This window comes from Leptonychotes weddellii, chromosome 2, assembly GCF_054177405.1.
Source record: "Leptonychotes weddellii isolate Sample4059 chromosome 2, ASM5417740v2, whole genome shotgun sequence".
Lineage (NCBI taxonomy): Eukaryota > Metazoa > Chordata > Mammalia > Carnivora > Phocidae > Leptonychotes > Leptonychotes weddellii.
In genome coordinates this window covers 26,330,126-26,357,133 of record NC_138370.1, presented here as the reverse complement: position 1 = coordinate 26,357,133, position 27,008 = coordinate 26,330,126, and positions in this window count along the sequence as shown.

Genomic DNA, 27,008 nt, shown 5'->3' with positions numbered 1-27,008 from the left:
TCAAGTTCTATTCGGGGTGGAGTCTTTTGGGTTTTCCACATAAAGTATCATATCATCTGCTCTCAAATAAAATCTCAAAAAAAAAAAAAGATAAGCGGTTTAATACATAATGATATATTTCTATTATATAATACCGCACTATAATTTTAAAAGAATATAGTAGAACCATGACTGTGGACTTAAGTAATTTGCCATGATATGATATGAACATCTTTAAAACTCCAGTGATACATATCTTTATATGAGTGAGAAGAAAAAATGGAAGACATGTTCTTAGGAGAAGTCATCTGAGAAAGGTTTTTGGATGATTGGAAAAGAAGAGAAAGAGGATAGGAGGAAGGCAAGAAATAGAAATGCGGAAAATAAGACTACATTAGAAAGAAATGCAAGGCTCTTTCATTTAACTATAAAGATGGGTACATTTGCAAGAAAAAATGAACATAAATCATCTATAAACCTGTAGAGTTATCCATAAAACAGTGTTAAGAGAAAAATAGAGGCAAATTGCAGATATATATATATATATAGTACTATTCAATTTTGTTTAAATCACATAAGCAAACAGCCTGTGTATATGTATATACATATGTATGTACTTGTATCAGAAAAAAAAATGTGGAAAGAACAAGAGGCTGTTAATATGGGTTGAGGTTAGTGGAAAACAATGTATTTTGTATTCATATCTTCTGTATTAGTTATTATGTGCTGGGACTTAGGACACACTATCTCCAAATATGGAATCTTGGCATATGGAATATCTTAAGCTAAAGAAGTTTGAGAAAACAGCAGAAGCATAAAAGTCACCTTGACTGCTCCTTGCCTGTGCTTCTTCCCTGAAACAGGTCATGAATCTGCCATGTGGAATGTACCCTTCTTGTATCAGGAGGAAAGAAGACATCCCTATCATCAGAGACAGGAAATTTAGGGCTAAGAAGGTTGTATAAACAAACCATGTTAAACTAAACTTTCCTTCCTTGTTACTTCTTCACCGTTTACTACACCCAGCCCAAAACTCCTTTGTCTTGTCAATTCTTCACAAAATTTATTGTTTCTTTGTCTAAAAGTTTCCTGCCTCTGGTCACCTCTTCAGATCTTCATTCCCTTGTGTAGGGCCCCATGTGCACATAAAAATTCAACAAATGTGAGTGATTTTCTCCTATTAATCTGTCTTTGTCAGTTTAATTTTCACACCCAGCTAGAGAACCCTAAGAGAGTCAAAGAAAGCTTTTTTTCCTCCCCTGCACTATGCATATATTACAATTAAAATGAAAGAAATATCTCAAAAAAGAATTTGATTGCATAAAATTTTTAATTACTTATATGAAATAGAAAAAATCAACAAAATGCAAAGAAATGTTTGCTGCAAATAAGACAAAATCTTAAAATTCTTAATATTTAAGGGGTCCAATTCAATATGCAAAACAAGATCAGCAATACATAAATCAGAAAAAGATTCAGTTTCTGACAATTCAGAAAAGAATAAATATCTAAATAATTAACAAAGATATTAAAAAATATATTAGTGAGAGCACAGAATAAAAAAACACTACAATATTCTGCTGATAGAAGTGTAAATTAGTAGTTATTTTTGGAAAAACATTTGACAATCCATTTTAAATAATATAAAATATTAATATGCTGTGACCAAATGATTTTAACTTTAAAATATATATCTTAAGGGAAAAAAAAGACATGTAAAACAAAGCATGAATAAAGTCAGTGAAGAATTATATAACCACTGTGTATAATTCTAAACAAAAAATTCAATATTGATGTTAGTGGTAAGGAAATAGTTTCTATCCAACATAAGATATGCAACATTAAAGGTGATACTTCACTGTTTTTACTGGCATGAAAAAATTTTATGATAAAATTAGAAGCATATAAAATAAGGTAAAATTTTGTGTACTATTTTGATTTTAGTTATAAAGTCTCAATGGTTGCTGAGAGCAAATGTGTTTTGATATCACTGGAGTTAGAGATGGAACATTCTATTTTAGACACTTTTTTAAAGAGATTTATTTGAGATAGAGTGAGAGAGAGAGAGCAGGGGGAGGGACAGAGGGAGAAGAAGAGAGAGGATCTCAAGCAGACTCCCTGCTGATCACAGAGACCCATGTGGGGCTCAATCCCACGACCCTAAGACCATGACCTGAGCTGAAATCAAGAGCTGAACGCTTAACTGACTAAGCCACCCAGGTGCCCCTGTTCTATAAAGTTATGTATATTTATTGTTTCACAATGAACATTTATTGATTTTATGAAACAAAATAAAATAATTGGCAAAAGTAAAGGAAAATATCTGCTTAGATATATATTTGCTCTTTTATGGTGTTTGCTTATATTAATGGCATCTTTGAAATAACCCTAGTTAGTTGGTGCAATGATTGTCATTTTTTGAGTTAATAATTTAGTATATATCAGATGCAATTGCATCTGGATGCCCCAGGCCAAATCCCATGTTCTTTTCTTTCTCCTACACTTCCTTGTGTGTTGATTGGGCAGGAACTGACCCTTGTATGTGTCTATCTTAAACAACAATTGAAATCTTTATTCTGATATGCCTACCTGCTGGTGGTTATGGATTAAATCACTGCTCCTAGCAGAGCAGAACTGTCCTTGAAAAATGGAGACATTCACAATATCGGTCATTCATGAATAAGATTTTTTTTCTTTTTTTTTAGTAAATTTTTGCTGGTTATATGAAGAAACTGATCAATTCTTTTGCAGTAGGGAAATCTGAACATTATGTATCATTATAAGTAGGAATTCAGAATTGTTCAACCTCAGAGCAACTTTTCATGACTTTAGAAATTAATTAATGCATCATAAATTAATGGTTACCACAGTAAAGATAAAAAGAGAATGTGTTTTTAAATGGGTGAATTGTATCATGTGTAAATTACATCTCAATAAAACTTTTTCAAAAACAAAACAAAATGTGTAACTTTTTAACCAAGAAAAAGAACCTTGAATTGGCAATGGAAATGAAGAAAGAAAATAAATAAAAAATATGAAAAAAAATAATGGCAGAAATAAATTCTAATATAGCAGTTAGTGCAAAAACATAAATGGAATCAAAAGCAATATTTGTCAGATTAAATTTTGAAATATAATATGTTCTCTATATAAGTTAAAAAAGAAACAAAGGTTGAAAACTAACTAAAAACAATGTATGTGGGCAATGTGTCAGAAATCTTACAATCTATCAAAATAAAATTAAGAATAATGATAAAAAAGAAATAAACCACTGTGAACATAACCTCATGATACAGCATCAAAATATATTGAACAATTGACAGAACTACAGAAAAATATCTAGATCAATATATTTAGCTAAAAACCTCAATTCATCTTTCTCAGAAGCTGGTAGAACAAGAAGAATAAAAGTAAGCAGAGAGGAGACTTCTGGAAATGTAAAAAACTTAGAAGCTATCACTCCCAATCTTACAACAAGAAAAATCTGAACAAATGAAAATCAATGACTTTTCTTAGACACATCAGGGAACTGAAGTTGGAGGGTAAACTGCTGCCACCATAAAATCTGAAGAGACAGGCAGATCCAGAAAGCCAAAGCTGAGACTGGCTTATCAGGAGCAGAAACAACTGAAGCATAAGCTCGTAGGAACACTTAAAGGGTCATTTTGATGAATTGCTGGGGACTAAGCAAGAAAGACTGGCATCAAAGCAAGAAACTTCTGGGGAGCCTGCAGTTTTAGGAGTCCCAACACTTTCTCAGGTTTTACCTATATAATCCCTATCAGATTTTCACACTGAAATGTTAAGAGAAATCTTGTCTGGCTCTAGAGAGAAAAATGACTTTGACTGGGGCAGAGGCATCCATAACAAAGCCATATTTTCCAGGAGAAAAGATTTTTTTAAAGATTTTATTTATTTATTAGAGAAAAAGAGGGAGACAGTGGTGGGGCGGCAGAGGGAGAGGGAGAGGGAGAGGGACAAGCAGACTCTGCACTGAGCCTGAGATCATGATATGAGCCAAAACCAAGAGTCCAGTAGTTAGCAGGACTGAGCCACCCAGGCACCACAGGAGAAAAGATTTTATCAGAGCCTTATCCTGTCAAGGAAGGAGTGCTCCTAATACTCAAGTTCCCTATGGCCTCTTGTCTCCCCTAAGCAGAGTGGAGCCATACCACTGAAGAAACACTCATGAAGGTCACAAACCCAAGACACAGGCCCACTAAAAGACAGATTTTATCTTAAGATTTTATGATAAGATCACAGAATTTTTCCCCCTCCTCTACACCCTTACAACCACACCAATAAGGCTTTAGTATAATAATAACAGTGGAATCCAGCTGAAAGAGCTGCAAGATGCAGATCTATCTGAGGAAAAGCACTGAGGAGGGGAGACAAAAACAAGGACACTAAAGAAATTTGAATAATCTAATCCTTATAGCTACAACACAACTCAGCTAAATTAACTTCTACACACTAAAGGCCTACTACCTGATACACTTGCAACATAAAATTGCAAGTCTTAGGAAAATACAAGAAAAAGAATATCTGAAGAGATACAACAAGCATCAGAACTAGACTTACATATGAAACACATGTTGGAATTATTGGTTAGGAAACCTAAAATAACTATGATTAATTGGTTAGGGACTCTGTATTAGTCAGGGTTCTCCAGAGAAGCAGAATTAACAGGTTGTGTGTGTGTTGGGGGGTGGATTTATTTTAAAGAATTGGCTCACATGATTGTGGGGGTGGGAAATTCAAAATCTATGGGGCAGGCCATCAGGGTGGAGACCCAGGAAAGAGTTGCAGCATAAGTTTGAAGGCAGTCTGAAGGCAGAATTCCCTCTTTTCTGGGAAGACCTCTGTATTTATTTTTATTTATTTAATCATTTAATTTATTTTTAAGATTTTATTTATTTACTTGAGAGAGAGCGAGGGAGAGCACAGAGGGAGAGGGAGAAGCAGACTCCCTGCTGAGCAAGGGGCTTTATGTGGGGCTCAATCCCAGGACCCTGGGATCATGACCTGAGCCAAAGGCAAATGCTTAACTGACTGAGCCACCCAGGCACCTGAACAGTATTTATTTTTGATGCCTTCAATTGATTAAATAAAACCCACCCACATTATGGAGAGTGATGTGCTTTACTCAAAGTCTACTGGTTTAAATCTTTAATCCTTCATCTTTAATCCTTTTAATCCATAATTGCATTTAAAAAATTAAAAAAAAATACTTCCACAGTGACCTCTAGATTGGGGTTTGGCCAAATATCTGGGTACCATGGCTTACCCAATTTCACATATAAAATTAAGCATCATGGGTTCTAATGTCAAAAGTAGACAACATGCATGAACAGATGGGTAATGTAGACAGAGAGATGGAAATTCTAAAAATGAATAAAAAAGAAATGCTGGGGGAAAAAAACTAATGGAAATGAAAATTGTCTTTGATAGTCTCATCAGGACACAGATAATTTAAGAAAGAGAGAGTGAGCTTGATGATAGGTCAAAAGAAATTTCTTAATCTGAAATATAAAGAGAAAAAGAAAAGAATGGTGAAAACAGAACAACATCAAAGAAGTATGGGCAACTTCAAAAAGTATACCATACATATAATTGGAATATCAGAAGAGAAGAAAGTAAAAACAAAGCAGAAGAAATATTTAAAGAAATAATGACTGAGGGGACACCTGGGTGGCTCAGTCGATTAAACATCTACCTTTAGCTCATGTCATGATCTCAGGGTCTTGGAGTCAAGCCTCTTGTCAGGCTTCCTGGTCAGTGGGGAGTCTGCTTCTCCCTCTCCCTTTGCCCCTCCTCTCACTTATGCGCTCTCTCTCTCTCTCTCAAATAAATAAATTTTTAAAATCTTAAAAAAAAAAGAATGACAGAATTTTACAAAATTCATGACAGATATCAAACTACAGGTCTAGAAAGCTTGGAGCATACCAAGCAAGATAAATACCAAAACCAAACCAAAACAAAAGAAAACTCTATACCTAGGTTTATCATGTTGACATTGCACAAAATCAAAGATAAGGAAATTCTTGAAGTAAATGAGGGGAAATATAACATGTTATAAATAAAATAACAAGAATATGAATTATAGCAGACCTCTCATTGGAAACAATGCAATCGAAAGAGAGTGGAGTAAAATATTTAACATTTAGGGAAAAAAAAGAACAAGTTGTAATTCTATATCAAACAGAATTATTCTTCAAAATGAAGAATAAGAACTTTTTCATAAAGCAAAAACTGAGGAAATGCACTACCTGAAGACCTACCCTGAAAGAAATGTTAAAAGCATTTTCTTCAGGGAGAAGGAAATGATATAGATCAGAAAGTCAGATCTACATTACAAAAAGTAGGTGGATTAGAAAAGGAACAACGGAGATAAAATAATTTCTTTTGCTCTCTTATTATTAATTGATTTTAAAGGCAAGAGTTACAAGCATATATGTAAGTGAAATAAATTACAGCAGTGTCATAGGGATAAGAAAGAGGAATTGGGAATACTGTTATAAGTTCCCTAGACTAGAAACAAAGTGGTATAGTATTATATGAAGGTGGACTTAGATTAGTTTAAAATGTGTATTGGAAACTCTAGGGCAATAATTAACCATTTCTTTCTTTTTTTTTTTCTTTCCTTTTTTTAGAGGGGGGTGAAAGGCAGAGGGAGAGAGAGAATCTTAAACAGTCTTCATGCCCAGTGAGGAGCATGATGGGGGGCTCCTTCTCACAACTCTGAGATCATGACCTGAGCTGAAATCAAGAGTAGGACATTTAACTGACTGAGCCACCCAGGCACCCTACAATTTCTTTTAAAAAACAAGCATATTGATATGCTAAGAGAGGAGACAAAATGGAACTATTTAAAATGATCAAGTGAAACCATCAAAGGCAGAAAGAAGTTAGCAGGGTTGGTTGGGAGAAGAAAAAAGAATAATTGCAATAATGGAAAACAAAGATAGACATGATAGATAGTAATCAAAATGCTAGAGACTGCAATGGATACCCTCATTTGCTTGTTAAAGTCCTAATCTCCATTATGACTATATTTGGAGATGGGGCTTTTAGGAAGGAATTAAAGTTAAATGAGGTCATGATAGTGTGGCCCTGATTTGATGTGATTAGTGCCCTTAAAATAAAAAAAAATCAGAAATCTAGGATGTTCAGATGAAAAGCCATGTGAGGACAAAACTGCCATCTTAAAGCAAAGAGGTGTCATCAGAAGCTAAACCCTGCTGGAACCTTGATCTGGGACTTTTCCACCTCAGAACTGTGAGAAAATAAATTTGTGCTATTGAAACCACCCAGTTTGTAGTATTTTGTTATGGCAGCTCAAGCAGATTAACACACCAACTATGTTACTGATCATTTTTTATTCAATACTCTAGATATACAAATTAAATGACAGAGATTATGGGAGTGGATTAAAACAAAAATGAAAACTAGAATCCAACTATATACTATTAAAAAACCCACTTTAAATATAACACAGAAAAATGATGGAGAGAAATATGTCATGTTAATGGTAATGAAATCTGGGTAACAATATTCCTTCTGCAAAAAAACAGACTCCAGAACAGAACTATTTATGAGGGATAAAAGAGAGCATTATATAATGATAGAGGGGTCAATTATCCATGAAGACATAATAATCCAAACATCTATGCATCTAAACACAGAACATCAAAAAATACATCAGGCAAAAACTGTTAGAATTGAATGAAAAAATACACAAATCTACTACTATCATTAGAAATTCCAATACCCCTCTTTCAGTAATTGACAGATCAGCAGGCAGAAAATCAGTTAGGATACAATTGATCTGAACAGTACTATCAATCAACTTGTTTCAAATGACATTTGTAGAACACTCCATCCAATAACAGAAGAATGAGCTAGACTTCTATATCTAATAGATAGGGAATATTCACCAAGGCAGACCACATACTGAACCATACAAGACACATAACAAACTTAAAAAGTAGAAATCACTGAAATAAATTCTTGGACTGCAATGGAATTCAACTAGAAATCAGTAACAGAAAAATAGATGAACTATCTCCCAAATAATTTGAAATTAACACATTTCTAAATAATACATCACTAAAGATGTCTCAAGAAAAATATTTAATATTTTACAACTAAAGGGGAATGAAAATACAATTTATAAAAATTAGCATTTACAGGGGAATGGATAGCATTAAATGTATATGTTAGAAATATTTAAAATCAATAACTTAGCTTCTATTTTAGGAATGTGGAGAAAGAACAATTTAAGTCTAAAGCAAGTAGAAAAGAAATAATAAAAATCAGAGCAGAAACCAATGAAATTGAAAACAGGGAAACAAAAGAGAAAAATCACCAAAGACAAAAGCTGGATCTGTGTCTTGGGGTTGTTAACTTTGTGTCTTTGAAAGGATAATATTAACTGGAAAACATCTAGTCAACTAACAAGAGAATAAGATTGATGATACAAATGTAGAATACCATAAATGAAAGAAGGCTAATGTTCCCATGGACATTTAAAAGGTAGCAGAGAATACTACAAACAACTCTATGCTCCCAAATTTGGTAATTTAGATTACAAGAACCAATTTTTTGAAAGACAGAAATAGGTAAAATTTCCACAAGGAGAGATAGACCATCTTAGTAAACCAATATTTATGAAAGAAATTGAATCCAAATCAGAAAACATCAAACTCAGACGGGTTTATTGGCAAATTCTACCAAACATTTAAGGAATAAATTCTACCAACTCTCTACCATCTCTTCTAGAAAATAAAAGCATTCTATAAGACAAGCACTGTGTTAATACCAAAGCTGAAATAGATGTTACATAAAAGGAAAACTAAACATAAATATGGGTGCAAAATCTGCATCAAAATATTAGTAAGTTGAATCCAACAATGTATACCACAATTAAGTAGGATTTATATCAGGTATGCAAGGCTGACTAAACATTAGAAAATCAATGTAATCCACCACATCAAGGGACTAAAGGAAAATAAATTATGATCATATCAATAGATACAAAAATTTTGATAAAATATCCACGTGTGGTAAACAATTCTCATCAAACTAGGAATAGAGAGGAAATTTATTAACTGATAAAAAACATCTACAAAAAACCTACAACTAACTTTAAAATTTAATGGTGAGAACCTGAATGTTTTTCCCTTAAGATGAGAAGCAAGGATTTTTTTTTTTTACCAGTCCTACTCAAATCTTAGTGAAATTCTAATATAAAAAGACAAAGGAAATAAAATTTATACATATTGAAAAGAAAGAAAGCTATCTCTATTCACAGATGGCATGATTGTCTATGTAGAAAATCACAAAGAATCAACAAAAAACTATTGTAACTTGTAATTGAGTATCAGAAACTCACAATATAGAAGATTAATATTGAAAAGTTAATTCCTTTCCTACATAATTGTAATATAAAATAAAAAATACTATTAACAATAGCATTCCAAAAATGATTGGCTGTGAATCTAACAGAATATTTATAGGATTTATATATGGAAAACTACAAATCTCTGATGAAAGCAATCAAAATTCTAAATAAAGGGGGTGGTATTTTGTTTCCATGGATTATAAAACTCAATATTGTTAAGATTCAATTCTACCAGTCTTATCTATAGATTAAAAAAGAATCCTAGTTAAAATGCTGTTTTGTAGATATTCACAAACTAACTCTAAAATTGATGTGGAAAAGCAAAAGATCTAGAATACTCAATATTGAAAAGAAGAAAAAAAATGGAAGGATAACCTAATTTCAAGCCTTACTATACAACAACCATATCAAAATCGTGCTGTATTGCTGCAAAATCAGACATGTAGATCAATGGAACATAATGGCAATGTTAAAAGTAGATCACACAAATACAATAAGCTATTCTTTGACATAAGTATAAAAGAAATTCTATAGAGAAGGATTATCTTTTCAACAAATGGTGCTGGCAACTATATGCAAAAACATGAACATAGATACAAACTTTACATCTTTGAATAAAAATCAACTAAACTTAATTGTATTTCTAAATGTGAAATGCAACACTGTAACATTTGTAGAGGAAAATAGGAGAAAATATAGGTGACCTTATGTTTGGTGATGAAATTTTAGATATAACATCAAAAGTATGATAAATGAAAGCAGAAATTGGTAAGTTGAACTTGTTAAAAGTAAAAAAAAAACGAATCTGTTCTTTGAAAGAGAATGTTATGTGAATGACAAAAACAAGACACAGAGAAGGTGAAAATATTTACAAAACATATCTGACACAGGAGTTGTATCCAAAATATATAAAGAACCATTGAACCTCAACAATAAGAAAACAAACAATCCAATTTAAAAATGGGCAAAATATCTGAACAGACAACTCATCCAAAAAAATAAACAAATGACAAGCATATGAAAAGATGTTCAACATGTTGTTACATTACAGATTTACCAATTAAAACAAGAATGAGATATAACTACAGACTATCACAATGGTTAATTAAAAAAAAAAAAAAAGCCCTGATAATACAAATTGCTGGATCAACAGGAACTCTAACTTATTGTTGACAGAAATACAAAATGGTATAGCCACTTTGAAAGATAGTTTGGCCACTTTTTACAAAGCTAAGCCTTTCTACATGATTCAGTAATCACACTTTTAGGTATTTACATAATTGACTTAAAAATTTATGGGGTGCCTAAGTGGCTTAGTCAGTTGTGTCTGACTCTTGGTTTCAGTTCAGGTGGTGATCTCAGGATCGTGAGATGGAGCCCCACGTCGGGCTCTGTGCTCAGTGCGGAAACTTCTTGGGTTTCTCCCCCTCTGCCTCTCTCTTTCTCTCTCAAATAAATAAATAAAATAAAATAAATTATGCCCACACAAAAACCTGTGCATGAATATTTTAGCAACTTTATTTATAATTGCAAAAAATTGGAAGCAACCAATTTATGCTTCAATAGGTAAATTAATAAACAACTATGTTTCATCAATCCAATACAACAGTATTCAGAATTTTTAAAAAGTTAGTTATGATAATACCACCAAAACCCACTAATATTAAATACATATTGCTTCTCTTCAATAAAGGAAGCTTTGGATAAAGTTTATGGACAGATACCAGTATATGTTGTATATAAAACTGACAAAAGAGATGAAGAAAATCTGCAGATCAACATGAAATATGGCACCTCAATAGAATAATTAGGTAAAATATTTTAAAAAATATGAAGAGGCAATTATATAATAGAAAATCCCAAATGGCTAACATGTTAATAAAATATGCAATCTCATTAAGAAAAATATAAATAAAACCAACAATGAAATATCACTTTATGTTTGAAAGCTTGATACTCTCCAGAGCTGGTAGCGATATGTGAGTACTGGAAGTTTCCTACACTGCCAGTGGGAATGCAGACTGATGCCTCCATCAGACAATGTGGGGAAACACTCTGGTAACATTCATTGAACTAAGTATAGAATTGGAAATGTAGCAATTCTGTAGAATTCTACTTCTATATAAACCTTATGGACATTTTTTATAGATACATGAAGCGTTATTTGTGGCGGCAAGCATTTGGAAGAGGAAACCTAGTTATCCATCATCAGAAAGGTGTATGTGTAGGACATAGTAGAGGCAAACCAGAGAACTATGTAGCAGTTAGAGGCAATAGAAAATATGTAGATAGAACAACTTGGATGGATCTTAAAAACCTAGTGTTGAGTGGGAAAAAAAGAAGAAACAATACCATTATGTAAATAAAATTTCATGCACACAAAGTAACAATTCATAGTTTGCAAGAATGCATAATTCATAATATCTCGGCTTGAGAATCTTGTAAAACAGAGTCAGAAGCAAGTTGTAAGTGCTAATTCTTTTTTTAAAAATTTTTTAAAAGATTTTATTTATTTATTTGAGAGAGAGAGAAAGAGACAATGAGAGAGAGAGCATGAGAGAAGGGGTCAGAGGGAGGAGCAGACTCCCCACTGAGCAGGGAGCCCAAAGCGGGACTCGATCCCAGGACTCCAGGATCATGACCTAAGCCGAAGGCAGTCACTGACCTGACTGGTCCACCCAGACACCCCATGTAAGTGCTAATTCGTTATTGGAAATTACAATCCCAGAGAAAATAGAAGTGAGGTAAGTAGGATGAGACGCTCTAGTAGAGTGTTGCTGTTCTGGCCACTGCTTTATGATGAGTTGCAAAAAGACACAGCTTGTCTCTCTTTTTTCTTTTGCATATACTTGGCCACATGAGACATTTCTGGGTAGACTTTATGGAAAAATTGTGCTTTGGAAGAGTTAATAAGAGGTTGGTATGGAGAGAGGATTTATTTCTCTCATCTTGTGTCTCTATTGGTTAAAATACTCCCCACAGGGAAATAACTCTACTTCACTTTAAATTGAGGAAGAAAGATGGCCCCTTGGGAAGTCAGACCCCATGACTCATGGTGTGGCACTTAGTGGTGTGGTGGGGGAACTGAAAAATCCTAAGCCTCAGGTGGAAGGTACATATGGGCGCTCTTGGACTCAGTGGGCTGCAGGAATGACTGAGGTGGAAAAAGTGGGCAAAATTCAAGAAAGAAATAATTGCAGGAGACATGTGTCATATCTGACACACCTACAAACAAAAAGATACACATTAAACACATTAAAATCGTTACCTATGGTGAGGGAAGAAGAAGAGTGAAGAATGTGGATAAAAGGGAATTAATAAAACAAGAGACTGTTTGCTGGGAACAGGGTTATTATGGGTCATGAAGCAGAGTAATTAACTTTATCTTCTTCACCTAAATTCAAAAAGAAAGGGAAGTAAAGAAAAAAAACAATAGGTTGTGTCATAAACATCAGCAAGTAAGTGGTATATAAAATTTCAAATGAAAAGACTTTACCTGGTAAATTACTGAAAAGGCACAAGATCATGTAATGTGGAAGATAATAAGCTAGGTTTTTTTTTTCCATTCTTAATGCAGAAATCTAAATCAATATTGGTTTTGTTTAATTAAAAATATGAATAAAATTGTATGATAAAAGTAACATTCCCTATATTACAAATATTATCTAGAGTACTGGGAAAGTCCAGGCGGGATTAGTAAGTCTGTGAATCAAAATAGAGAGAAATTGTTTACTAATGCATTGACAAAAGTGTTTAATTTAGAAAGGTATTATGTACAAACTATAAATCCTTTGGGCCTCGAGCAAACAAAAAGTTGTCTTTGTAAAAGAGAAAGGCTTAATATTCAAGGGAACTGAATGTTTGTGTTTCCTCAAAATTTATACGTTGAAACCCTGACCCTGCATGTGATTGCATTAGGAGGTGGGGGCCTTTGGGAGGCAATTAAATTTAGATGAGGTCATGAAGAGACCCCAGGATGGGGTTAGTGCCCTTATAAGTAGAGGAAGGGACACTAGAGCTTCCTCTCTCCACCACGTGAGGAGGATACACTGAGAAGGCCATCAGCAAGCCACGAAGAGGGCCACACCAAGAACCAAATCAGCCAGAACCTTGATCTTGGACTCCTCAGCTTCCAAAACTATGAGAAATTAACCCCTATTATTTAAATCACCCAATCTATGGTATTTTGTCATGGCAGCCAGGTCAGACTAAGACAATCCGTTAGGTCTCTTTTGCAGGTGACAGAAACTCAACTCAAACAAGCTTCAATTCAATGAGAGAATAGAGAAAAGACATTTACTGTCATGCTTTACAAAGTAAAGGGTGCCAATTGGTCTCATGCTCAACTGAATCTATAATCTCAAACAGTATCAGAAATTTGGGGTCTGTATTCGTACTCTGTTTTTCAGTTTCTTGCCACAGCTTTTGTCACTGTGTTGACCTCTCTCTCCAGATTTTCTTTATGGCCAGGGGCCCCGGTTGCCAGTACTCTGAGCTTACTTAGGTACTGTGGCACAACATAGAAGTTGAAAAAGAAAACTATGCCTCTGTTTCTTTGTTTTTGTTTTTAAAGATTTTATTTATTTGACAGAGAGAGATACAGCCAGAGAGGGAACACAAGCAGGGGGAGTGGGAGAGGGAGAAGCAGGCTTCCCGCTGAGCAGGGAGCCCGATGCGGGGCTCCATCCCAGGACCCTGGGATCATGACCTGAGCCGAAGGCAGATGCTTAACGACTGAGCCACCCAGGTGCCCTGAAAACTATGCCTCTGTTTTTTTTCTTTTTTTTAAAGATTTTTATTTATTTGTTTAACACAGAGAGAGAGAGCACAAGTAGGCAGAGCAGCAGAGAGAGGGAGAGGGAGAAGCAGGCCTCCCGCGGAGCAGGGAGCCCCGCAGGGCTCAATCCCAGGACCCTGGGACCACGACCTGAGCCGAAGGCAGCTGCTTAACGACTGAGCCACCTGGGCGCCCTATGCCTCTGTTTTAAATTCAGGAAATTCCAGAGAAGAATTCTGAGTAGCCAAACCAGGATCTCATGCCTAGCTTTGTAGCCACAGAGAGTAGGAATTTAATTCATATTGGAACATGGCATGGGGGAACAGTAGAAACAAGTCTTCGGATGAAGACTAGGACAAGATTACTAGAAAATAGAGAAGCTAGACAGATTAAAAAAAAAGTCATAATTAAAATTTCCTAGTGTTGGCAAATCCTTAACAATCATTAAACCTTGGGATTTTAGAAGAAGAAATAAAAATTCAAAGGATTTCTTCAGATATCTCCAAAATCATGTTATTCATAATTCTTGTAACATTTTATGTATATTTTTATTTTTTTAAAAGTTTTTATTTACTTTTTTTCAGTAATCTCTACCCCCAATGTGGGGCTCGAAATCACAGCCTTGTGATCAAGAGTTCATATGTTCCTCTGACTGAGCTAGCCAGGTCCATATGTGTATTTTAAAAAAAATGATCGATCATAAAAATAGATAAATAAATAAATAAATATTGATCATAATACAGAATGAATCATTTTACTGCGATAGAAAGTTTCTATGATGTTTCAGTTTTTTCTAATAAAATGCAAACTATTAATACATGCATGTTTTATTTTTTGTTATCAACAAATATATGTGGGCAAGATTATGAATTTTAATATCATGTACAATTAATTAGTACCTGATACAGATATTTTATAATAGAAAACTTTAAAAGGGAACATGATTATAAAATGCCAACCTCAAAACATTTTATAAATTGAAAAATAACATCAGAAAAATTTACCATTCATAAAATGAAATGTTAAAATATTCAAAGCACTGATTTCCCTATCCTGTAGTTTTGATCCTGACAAAACTTCTAGATGTAGAAAAATGCCCTCCAGTTTGCAATGAATTAGTAGAATTGAGTGTCCAAAGCACCTTCATGCTTTGTGGGCATTAGGATAACAAGTTGTTTCATATAAGCTCTTTGTTTTTAATGATTATTTTGTTTGCTTGCCTTGATTTTGGTTTTAGCTTTAATATTGATATTATTTTTGCCAACTGAGACTTTATATTAATTTTTATATGTGCACGTTTTTCCTTTGCATGTCTTTTGCTGGTGTGTCTACAAAGAACAGTAGTTTATATCAAACATTCAGAACTGAAGAATGCCAGTGAACATTTTTGCATGGTATTCTAACAACACAACATTAATATTTTTTGCAAGGATAACATCGTTACACTTAACCACATATTAAATTGTCAATTTAAGGCTCATTTTTGCTTCCAAACATTATTTCATGGAACACTATTTATAGGATTAGTATAAATAATACTATGTGTATTGGGGTGCCTGGGTGGCTCAGTTGGTTAAGTGTTGGACTCTTGATTTTGGCTCAGGTCATGATTTCAGGGTCTTGAGATCCAGCCTCAATGGGCTCTGCACTGGGGGTGGATCCTGCTTGGGATTCTCTCTCTCCCCTTCTTCCCCTCCCCACCTTATGTGCAATCTCTCTCTCTCTCTGAAAAAAAAATCTTATTAATATGTATTTTATTTGAAAGAATGAACACATCACTGTTAGCAACAGACAGGGCACAATACTTACAACATGTCAATGGCCATGAGTGGGAGTGAGAGATTATATCATGACCACTTCTCTCCTGCCAGCTTCTTTCCTAATTTCTAGAAATGTTGGCTATAACTTTTTACTTCTCCTCCTAGCATTTTTTTCTCTCCCTTCAATTTAACATGAGTGAATTTTTTCAAAGCATTAGTATTTCTATGTTGATAGTGTAGTTTTTATTTTCACAGGAGAATTATATTTTCCTATTTCCTGATTTCTGAATTGATTTGTCTCAGAATTCAGGATTAGTAAAAACATGAAATTCCTAAGAAGTACTGAGGAGGGATTCCCAGATGTGTATGCTAAGTTCTTCTAAATCTCTTAAATACCTCATCTCAAATAAAAAGCTTGATTCTGAAACATAAAATGACTTTTTACATTAGAGAATGAAATTGGGTTCACAAAACAACCTAATACCTGGTTGTTCTTCCTTTTTCTTCCCCTAAAAACCTATTTCTACAATTACAATTTGCTATCCCTGAGGGAGAGAAGTGATATTAACGGTACCTTAGGCTCAGCAGAAAACTCTAATCAATGCATGGATAGCTCCATTTTAAAGATAGATTAATGTGTATATTTGATAATATTCTCTATTCAAAATTGCTTCTGATAAAACCCTATAAATTTAATCATTGATTCCTATAAGCTATGAAAGTATAAAAGAATTTGAGTTAAGAGCAAGTTTAAGAGTTTCAAAGGAATAAAGTATCTATTAGTGTCTCCTTATATATATATTTTTCTCTTTTTATTTATATTAGAGGATTCCAGATCCTAAATGCCTTGACTAAAACAATTCTTCTAATTTGTTATATTACTTAATTTTTTTTTCTTTTAGTTATTTCAATCAGTTCTTCCTCCAAGCAATAATTACCATTTTAGGAAAACTTCAGTTCAGCTCTTCAGTTGTTACAAGTTTTATGCTTGATTTTTTTCTGGCCCTCCAAATGATACATGTTCTGTGATAATTTCCCTACAGGTAAAAACCAAATCATGCCGTTTGCAATGAGATGGATGGAGCTAGAGAGTATTATACTCAGCAAAATAAGTCAGTCAGAGAAAAACAAATACCATATGATTTCACTCATATGTGGAATTTAAGAAACAAAATAAATGAACATGGGGGAAAGGGAGGCAAATCAAGAAACAGACTCTTAACTATAAAGAACAAACTGATGGTTACCAGAGGGGAGGTGGGTGGGGGGATTGGTGAAATAGGGGATGGGGATTAAGGAGTGCACTTGTCCTGATGAGCACTGGGTGTTGTACAGAAGTGTTGAATCACTATATTTTACACCTAAAACTAATATTATACTGTATGTTAACTAACTGGAATTTAAACAAAAATGTGGAGAAAAAAATAAAAGGAACTCTTTCTCCTTTCCAAATTCCCATCTGAAAATCTACAAGTCAAAATCAGGATGTGGTTACCTGGGTAACTAGGATTGCACAGAGAAAGTTTTGCTTCTATGTTTTATTTTGTTTTGTTTTGTTTTTCTTTGATCAATAGTTAATTACTTTTTAAAAATCTTTTTTGGAGCACAGGCATTCCCAATAGCCCAAATGTTTTACAATTCTTATTCCATAGGTCAACCCTTGTGTTTTCCTCCCATTGAGTTAAAATGGTGTCCAGGACACAGGCTGAAGACACACAATGCTACAGCAGAGTGAAAGGTTATATAATCAATCAACAGGCTGTTGGGAAAGGTCAGTAATATTACAATTATTAAAAAGTACATTTTCTTTTGGGATCAGAAATGAAGATCCTCAATGAAGAACTAATGAAGCTCAAGTTTGCACTTCTATGTTTACACATTGCAGGTGGTGCCTGACCTTCAGAAATGGCACATTGTCTCAGATCTTGCATGGAAATTTTAATTTCCTTGAATTGCAGTGGAGCTGTGCTGCTGATCTGCTCATCTGTGTACTTAGATTTATTAAAGTTTAGTATTTCAAACATGTCTTTCCCTTCTGGTTCTGAACGCTTTAGGTGGTTGTAAACAATTTAAAAAATAAAAATAAGTAAGATGCTAAATTTGGTTCTTGATCTCCTTTTTCTAGAGTTGTTATCTGAAATCAATTACAAATAACTGATAAGCTACATTGTAACATAAGCCTAAAGTTGGCCAATGACTTAGCTCTGTCTGCCTGAGGCACAGAAGTTTTAGACACTGAGTGAAGGAACTGGAGAAGTGATTGGCACACTTCTACATGATTTTCCTTTGCTTTTAAAAAAACTTTTAAAAAGATTTTATTTATTTATTTGAGAGAGAGAGAGCATGAGCAGGGGGAGGGGCAGAGGGACAAGCAGACTCCCCGCTGAGCAGGGAGCCCAAAGGCAGGCTCAATCCCAGGACCTTGGGATCATGATCTAAGCTGAAGTCTGATGCTTAACTGACTGAGCCACCCATACACCCCTATTTTCTTTTGTTTTTGTTTTTGGACCATATATTACATGATTTTATATCAAGTTTTAGAAAGTGTAATACAATTTTTTCTTTCAACTATGACAGCAAATTTTAATTAAAAATAAATAAAATCACTATGAAGTGAAAGTTTGGAATATCTGTATGTGAATGCTCAATATAATCATGTTGATTAGCATACACAAAATCAGAGGAGGGTATTGTTCTATCTCACCAGCTTAGAGAGAAAATTTTTCAAGAAACACTTGCTAGAGATAAGACAACCAATAGAGATAGTACATGTGTTCTGTACAAGACAAAGTAAACCAGTGGAAAGTGCTTTTATAATCACACTAGTAGTAACAGAGAAAACAATTATCTGAGCCCAGTTTCCTTCCTATGTAAAGCAGTATAATGAATTTATATGTTTTATCAAAAAATCAGAGGGTTTTATGAGAACCACTAAAAGATATTGATTCCAGAGAGATTGGGAAAAAAAATGAAGTGAATCCTATGAATGTCCCAGCTTACTGACTTGATAGAGTTGCCAGGCTCTAGCACAGAAAGAGGGAAATTTAGACTCCAGTGGATTCCTTAAATTGAGGAGATGGAGTTGAAAATCCAGCAAAATGAAAGTACAGTTCATGGGATAAAGCACCAGAGAAAAGAGAGCTATGGAAAACTACATAGGGTCCCTCTCAGGTGTGCAGCAAAATACTAACAACTGTCTCAGGTATTCAGCCAAGTAGTGATCACCACATACGTCACATATGTCACAGTGTGAGGAAAATATTCAAGGTCAGAGAAAGAACTACAGGATCAGAGGAAATGAGGACTTGGTGCTCACTATGCTTCCACCAGACAGACCAGAAAGCATTACAATTTAGGGGGCACTGGGTAGAACACTCAGAAGGATTTTGCTTTAGTAGTGAGGCAAAATTCAAACACCAGTAATGCCTAGGAAATCAGACATGAAAGGAAAGATTACTCCTTCCAAGTAACTTAAGAACAAAGCTCAAAAATAGTTAAAGGAATATAAAAAAGATCCAGCATTCAAAAAAACAAAATCTACAAAGTATGACATTAATCAAAACTTAGCAGGTATGCAAAGAAACAGGAAGGTACAACTTATTGAAGAGAAAAATCAAGAGCATCAAAACTGACCCAGAACTCATGCATATGCTATAAATAGCAGAGAAACATATTAAAACAATTATTATTATTTTTAAAGATTTTATTTATTATTTGAGAGAGAGAGCAAGAGAGCACAAGCAGAAGGAGCAGCAGAGGGAGAGAGAGAAACAGACTCCCTGCTGAGCAGGGAGCCAGATTCAGGGTTGGATCCCAGGACCCTGGGATCATGACCTGAACAGAAGGCAGTCGCTTAACTGATTGAGCCATCTAGGCACCCCCATGTTAAAACAATTATTACAGCTGTGCCCTATATGTTCAAAAAAACTAAGTAAAGAAGGTATTTCAGAAAGACAAAGTGAACACAAGAGATGAAAACTAAAGTGTGTGAAATGCAAAATATACTTAATGGAATTAGTGGCCAATTAGATGGTGTAGAATAACAAAATGAACCTTAAGACACAGCAATATAAACTGTCCAAAATAAAACGTGAAAGAAAAGAACTGTAAGAAAATGAAAAGATTACCAGTGACAGGGCGCCTGGGTGGCTCAGTCGGTTAAGCGACTGCCTTCGGCTCAGGTCATGATCCTGGAGTCCCGGGATCGAGTCCCGCATCGGGCTCCCTGCTCGGCAGGGAACCTGCTTCTCCCTCTGACCCTCCTCCCTCTCATGCTCTCTGTCTCTCATTGTCTCTCTCTCTCAAATAAATAAATAAAATCTTAAAAAAAAAAAAAGTCTCTAAGATTACCAGTGACATCTGGCATAACTTCAAGTACCCTAATTTACATATAATTGAAATCACTGAGGTGGCAAGGTCACAAAAATACTTGAAAAATAATTGCAAATTTTTCCAAAATTTTATGAAAAGTATAAATCAATAGATTTAAGAAGTTTAATGATTCCCCAGCACAGGAAACATGAGAAAATCTATACCAATGCATATCAAATAAAATTACAACCAATGACAAAGAGAAAAATCTTGAAAGTGTTCAGAGAAAAAGAGACACCTCAGTAATATCAGATCAAAGATAAGGATTACTACAAATGTTTCTTCAGAAAAAAAGGAAATAATGAAGCAATATTTTTAAATTATTAAAAGCAAAAAATAAAATATTAAAAATAACAATAACAGAAAACCCGATTAACTTATAATTCTATATTAAGCAAAAATATCTTAGAAAAATTAAGTCAAAATAAAGACTTTTTCAAGTATACAAAAGCTAAAAAAATTGAGCAGCAAATATGTGCTACAAAAAAATATTAAAGGTAATCCTTCAGACAGAAGGAAAAATGATATGACATGAAAATATGGAACTACACAAAGAAACTATATGCACTAGATATGGTACTATGTGGTTAAGTATACAAGATTTTAAGCATACTACTTAAATATCTTGAACAGATAATTGTTTAAAAATAAATAATAATGTAATGTGAAATTTGTAACATATGAACAGTTTATGACATGCATAAAAGTAAAATATTTGACAACAGTAGCACAAATGCAGGGAGAGGAGAAATGGAACTAAATTTTGATATGTTTCTAATGCTATATGTGAAATAAAATAATATTTGAAGATAAATATGAAATTATAAACCCTAAAGCAAACACTAAAATGACAACGCAAAGATATATAGCCAATAAGCCAATAAAGGATATAGAATGGAATCATGAAAAATACTGGATTAATCCAAGATGAAGCAGAAAAAAGGAAATGGGAAAAAGAACAGATTTATCACTAGGGACAAATAGAAGATAAATTTCAGTCAAAAAACACCAATAAATACATTAAATGTAATTGGTCTAGCTTTCCAAATTATAAGATAAGTATTATCATATTGGATAAAAAAGCAAGACCTAATTATATCCCAACTACAAGAAACATTTAAGATGTAAAAGCACAAACAATTTAGAAGCAAAAGGATAGAATAAGATATACTATGCTATCACTAACCAAAGAAAGTAGAGTAAACGATGTAGATTTCAGAAGAAAGAATATTGGGTGCCTGGGTGGCTCAGCTATTAAGCCTCTGCCTTAGGCTCAGGTCATGATCCCAGGTCCTGGGATCTAGCCCTGCATTGGGCTCCCTGCTCACAGGGAAGCCTGTTTATCCTCTCACACTCCCCCTGCTTGTGTTCCCTCTCTCGCTGTCTCTCTGTCAAATAAATAAGTAAAATCTTAAAAAAAAAAAAAAAAGAAGAAGAAGAAAGAATATTACCAGAGATAAAAAAAGTCAATGTCATAATGATAAAGGGGTAAATCCATAAAGAGAATGACAATCTTAACAATTATGAGTCTAAAACTTCAAAATACATGAAGGAAAAAACTGATAAAATTTCACAATTAAGAGGTAAAGATTTCAACACGTCTTGCTTAGCAACTGCTAGGTAAGAAATTATAAGATTTAAAATATCCAATAACTTGATCTAATTGAAATTTATAGAACACTTCAACCCAAAACACAAGACAACACATTCTTTTCAGATGCATTTGAAATATACACTGTAATAAACCATAGTCTGGGATGTAAAACAAATCTCAATAAATATAAAAGATTTTAAGTCAAAGTATCTTCTTTCACTACAGTGGAATTATATTAGATATCAATAATTAAAAAATCTCTTTAAACTCCCCCAATACTTGAAAACTAAATAACATACTTCTAAGTAAATTATGGGTCAAAGAAGAAAGTAAATCAAAGTTAAAAAATATTTTCTACTGAATGAGAATGAAAACAAAACATATTTCAAAATTTGTAGAATGCTATTAAAGCAGTAGTTGGGTGAAATTTCTAGCACTAAGAACAATGGTCTTTCTTTCACTTTAAGACAATGGAAAAAGAAGAAATTAAATGTGAAGAAACAGAAAAAGGGAAATAATAAAAATCAGAGTAGAATTCAATGAAATAGAAGTATAATAGAGGAAATCAATCAAAATGAAAGCTGGATCTTTGAGAAGATCTGTAAAATTGGTAAGGTTCTAGCTATCTGATTAGGAAAAGAGGGATAAGATACAGATAAACAATGTCAGGAATGAAAGAGCTGACAACATTGCAGATTCTACAGATATTAAAAGGAGAATAAGAGAATATCCTAAGTAACTTAATCCAAATAAATTCAACAGTTTAGATGAAATGGATGAATTCCTTGAGAAATACTAACTATAAAAACTAATTTAAATATAGTCTGGGGCACCTGGGAGGCTCAGTCGGTTAAGCATCTGTCTTGGGTTTGGGTCATGTTCCTAGGATCCTGTGATAGAGCCCCATGTTGGGCTCCCTACTCAGTGGGAAACCTACTTCTCTCTCTCCCTCTGCCTCTCCCCTGGCTTGTGCGTTCTCTCTCTCACTCTCTCTCAAATAAATAAATAAAATCTTTAAATATAAGTAGTCTGACTAGCCCCATATATGTTAAAGACATTGAAGTTGTAGTTGAAAATCTTCCCACATAGGAAATTCCAAGCACCGATGGCCTCACTACTGAATTCTACCAAGGATTAAAGAAAGAAACAGTATTGATTCTATGTAAACTCTTACTGAATATTGAAGAGGAGAGAATACCTTGCAAGTCATTCTATGTGGTCCGTTACCCTAATACTTAAACCAGGCAAAGACTTTATAAGAATGGAAAATTGAATATCAATATTTCCTATAAGGGTAGATTAAAAATCTAAACATATTTATCAAATCAAACCTATAAAAAGTTTAATTATATAAAAGAGAATACAAAATGACTGTGATTGGCAGAATTTTTCTCCCCTGGAATCTCCAGAAGGAAAGCAAGCCCTGTCAACAGTGGGGAGAGAGAAAGAAAGAAAAGAGATTGAGATTTGAAGATACTATGCTGGTGGTTTTGAGGATAGAAGGGCATGAACCAAAAAAATGAAGGCAAGTCTTATAGGCTGGAAAAGGCAAGAAGTTTTTCCCCTAGACTCTTTAGAAGGAATGCAGCTTTGCTTTGATTTTAGACTTCTGACCTTCACTGAATTTGTGGTAATTTGTTACAGCAGCAATAGGAAAGTAATACAGTGGTTAAGTAGGGTTTATTCTAGAATATAGCTGTTTAACATTTGAAAATCATTCAGTATAATTTACCATATTAACAAACTAAAAAAGCAAAACATATTATTATCTCAATAGATGCTTTCTCAGAGAAAGAATTTGACAATGTCCAACATTTATTACTGATAAAAACTCTTAGTCAACTAGGAATAGAAGGGAACTTCTTCAATCTAGTGAAGAAGGTATATAAAAAGTTTACAGGGGATATTATATTTAATAATGAAAGAGTGCTTGCCCTCTAAGATTAGGATTAAGACAAGGATAAATTTTCTCAAAACTTCTACTTAATGCTGTACTAGATGTTCTAGCCAGTATAATAATTAGGCAAGGAAAAGAAATAAACCATCCAGGTTGGAAAGGAAGATGTGAAATTGTTTTTATTCACAAATGACATGATTCGTTATGTGGAAAATAGAATATAATCTACAAATAAAGCTGCTAGAACTAATAAGTGAGTTTAGCAAGGGAGCCTGGAACAAGATAAATATACAAAAATCAATTGTATCTCTATATACTTAAACTGAACAATTAGAGATTGAAATAAAAAAATACCATTTATAATATGATCCAATATATTAAAAGCTTAGGTATAAATATGACTGAATATATGCAAGACTTCTACACTGAATACTACAAAACATTGGTGAAACACATTTTTTAAAATCTAATAAAGATCAAGAATTACACTTGTTCTCATGGTTCAGAATAATCAGTATTACTATATCAATTCTCCAAATTGATCTATAGGATCAATGTAATCCCAATCAAAATTTCAGCAGAATTTTTAGTACAAATTGACATAGTTATTCTAAAAGCCATATAAAAAGGCAAAGGACTGACTATAACTAAACTTTTAAAAGAAGAGCAAAGTTGGAGGGCTAACATTACCTGATTTCAGGACTTATTATAAAGTTATATAGTAATAAAACACAGTTTGTATTGGTTGACTCACATCTATATGGAGAACCGGTTTTGAAGAAAGTACAAATATAATTCAGTAGAGAAAAGATAATCTATGTCAACCAGCAGTTCTTGAATAATTAGAAAACCATATTCAAATCACTCAAATTTGAATCAAAATTTATACTATATAAAAAAAAGTAAGTCAACTTCAGCATATACCTATTAGGAGTTCCAGAATATGCAACCGAAGAAATGTCAGTGAAGAGGTAATCATTGAGAACTCTTCAGAATTGAATACATGACTCCTCACACTTAAACACACACACAACCACAAAACAACAACAAAAAAAAACAACCCTCCAGGAATCAAAATAAGTAAGTCCAACCTTAGATTCACTGTTGTGAAATGGAGAACCTCAATAGGTAGAAGAACCAATAGAGAAAAGGTAGAGACAGACTTTTTCAGATGAGCTGCAGACTGACAAAAGTGTCTCCTTAGCAATGACAGACTCCAGAAGAAAATAAAGTGATATCTTCAGAATTCTATGAGAAATTAGCTTGGAACCTAAAATGCTATCTTGAAACAAACTATTTTCCAGGAGATGGTGACAATAAAAACATTTTCAGGTATACAAATAGCAAGAGAAAAGGCAAAAGAAATATGGGGGCACCTGGTGGCTCAGTCAGTTAAGTGCCCTACTCTTGATTTGGACTCAGGTCATGATTTCAGCATTGTGAGATCCAGCCCTAGGTCAGGCTCCACACTGGGCATGGAGCCTACTTGGGATTCTCTCTCTTCCTCTCCTTCTGCCCCTTCTCCCCACTTGTTTGTGCTCTCTCTCTCTCTCTCTCTCTCTCTATATATATATAATTTTAATAAATAAATAAAAAGAAATCTGAACTAAGAAGGAAGGTGAGGCATTCAAGAAACAGTAGTGGACATGGAAATCTATGCATATTTTGATAAATTTAATTAATCATCAATTGTTAAATGAATAACAAATTTATGTGTTTACAATAAAAATGGTAAAACCAAAACTCTAACAACATTAAAATGACAGAGAGGGCTTTTTGTTTACTGGATAAATCACGCTAATATCCTCGTCATCTTTGAAAGAAGAATAGACGTTCTGAATAATTTGTTAGAAAATTTAGATTAAAAATTCATTTTGAAATTTCAAGGATTATATGAAGAGAATAAAAATCAACAAATAGCTTTTTTTCTTATAGAGAAAAATGAAGATAATTTTTTAATTTTATTTTTTATTTATTTATTTATTTTTAAGATTTTATTTATTTGACAGAGAGAGACACAGTGAGAGTGGGAACACAAGCAGAGTGGCAGAGGGAGAAGCAGGCTTCCCCGTGGAGCACGGAGCCTGATGCAGGGCTTGATCGATCATGACCTGAGCTGAAGGCAGATGCTTAACGACTGAGCCACCCAGGCGCCCCTGAAGATAATGTTTTTAATCAGGACTAGATTGCACTAGCATAGAAGAAAAAATGCAAAATAACAGTAATTCAAACAAAATACAACTTAATTCTTTTGTTATGTCAGGTAGATTAAGGTGCAGTTAGTACCAGGTTAGTATTTGTAGGCTCCATGATCATCAGTTTTACCCATTTAGCACTGGAGGTTTTCAAGTTCATATCAAAGTCTAAGCTGGCTGCTTTGAGTTTGAGGCCAAAAGAAGAAAAGGTAAAATGGCAAACAAACACTATTCCAAACAATGCAGCTTCCTGTAAGATTACCCACAAGCCTCATACAACATTTCTGCTTATATTTCATTGCCTAGAACTTAAAAAAAATGATCACTCATGTTTGCAAGAGAGGCAAGAAAGGTGTTATTTTATTCTGAATGAGTAGCAAAATGTGTAGCTGACAGCTGGGGAGAGTGGAGTGGGCTTTATGGACCTCAGAACAAATCAGTTAATTTCTTAGATAGAAGTGATCTCTCAGTGGAAATTCTAAGTGTTCTTTTTTCTGGGTATGTATCCTTAGTAGAGGTCAAAGTTGAAAGGTCATATGGAATAAGAAATAAGTAGAAAATTTTTCCTTTGTGGATTAGAGAAAAATGCCTTAAATTACCTGTTTCAGTGACTCATGAATAGTAGGCATTCAGTTAATATTTGATGAATGAATGAATAATTTCTTATATAATATTCTTACTAAACACTGAGAATTTCATCAGTGTCAGTCATGATAGACTCATGCCATGGTGCAAACCTCTCCACTTGGGATACTCTAACATGGTTTCAAGAGATTGGGAAGATACAAAATGCTTTCCCATTAAGTAAAGTTTATTATTATTATTATTAGAAACTAGTATATTTGATTCAATAAAAATACCATATTTATTTTCTCATTCTCTTTCTCTTCATCTCTCCTTGAAAGGGAAATGATATGCAAATTCAGTTTGAACAGTATTAATTCAGCCACAACGTGACATTTCCCTGATAAACTTGAATCAGGGCAGAGAACATAAAAGCTACGATATATATATATTTTTTAATCCAATAGG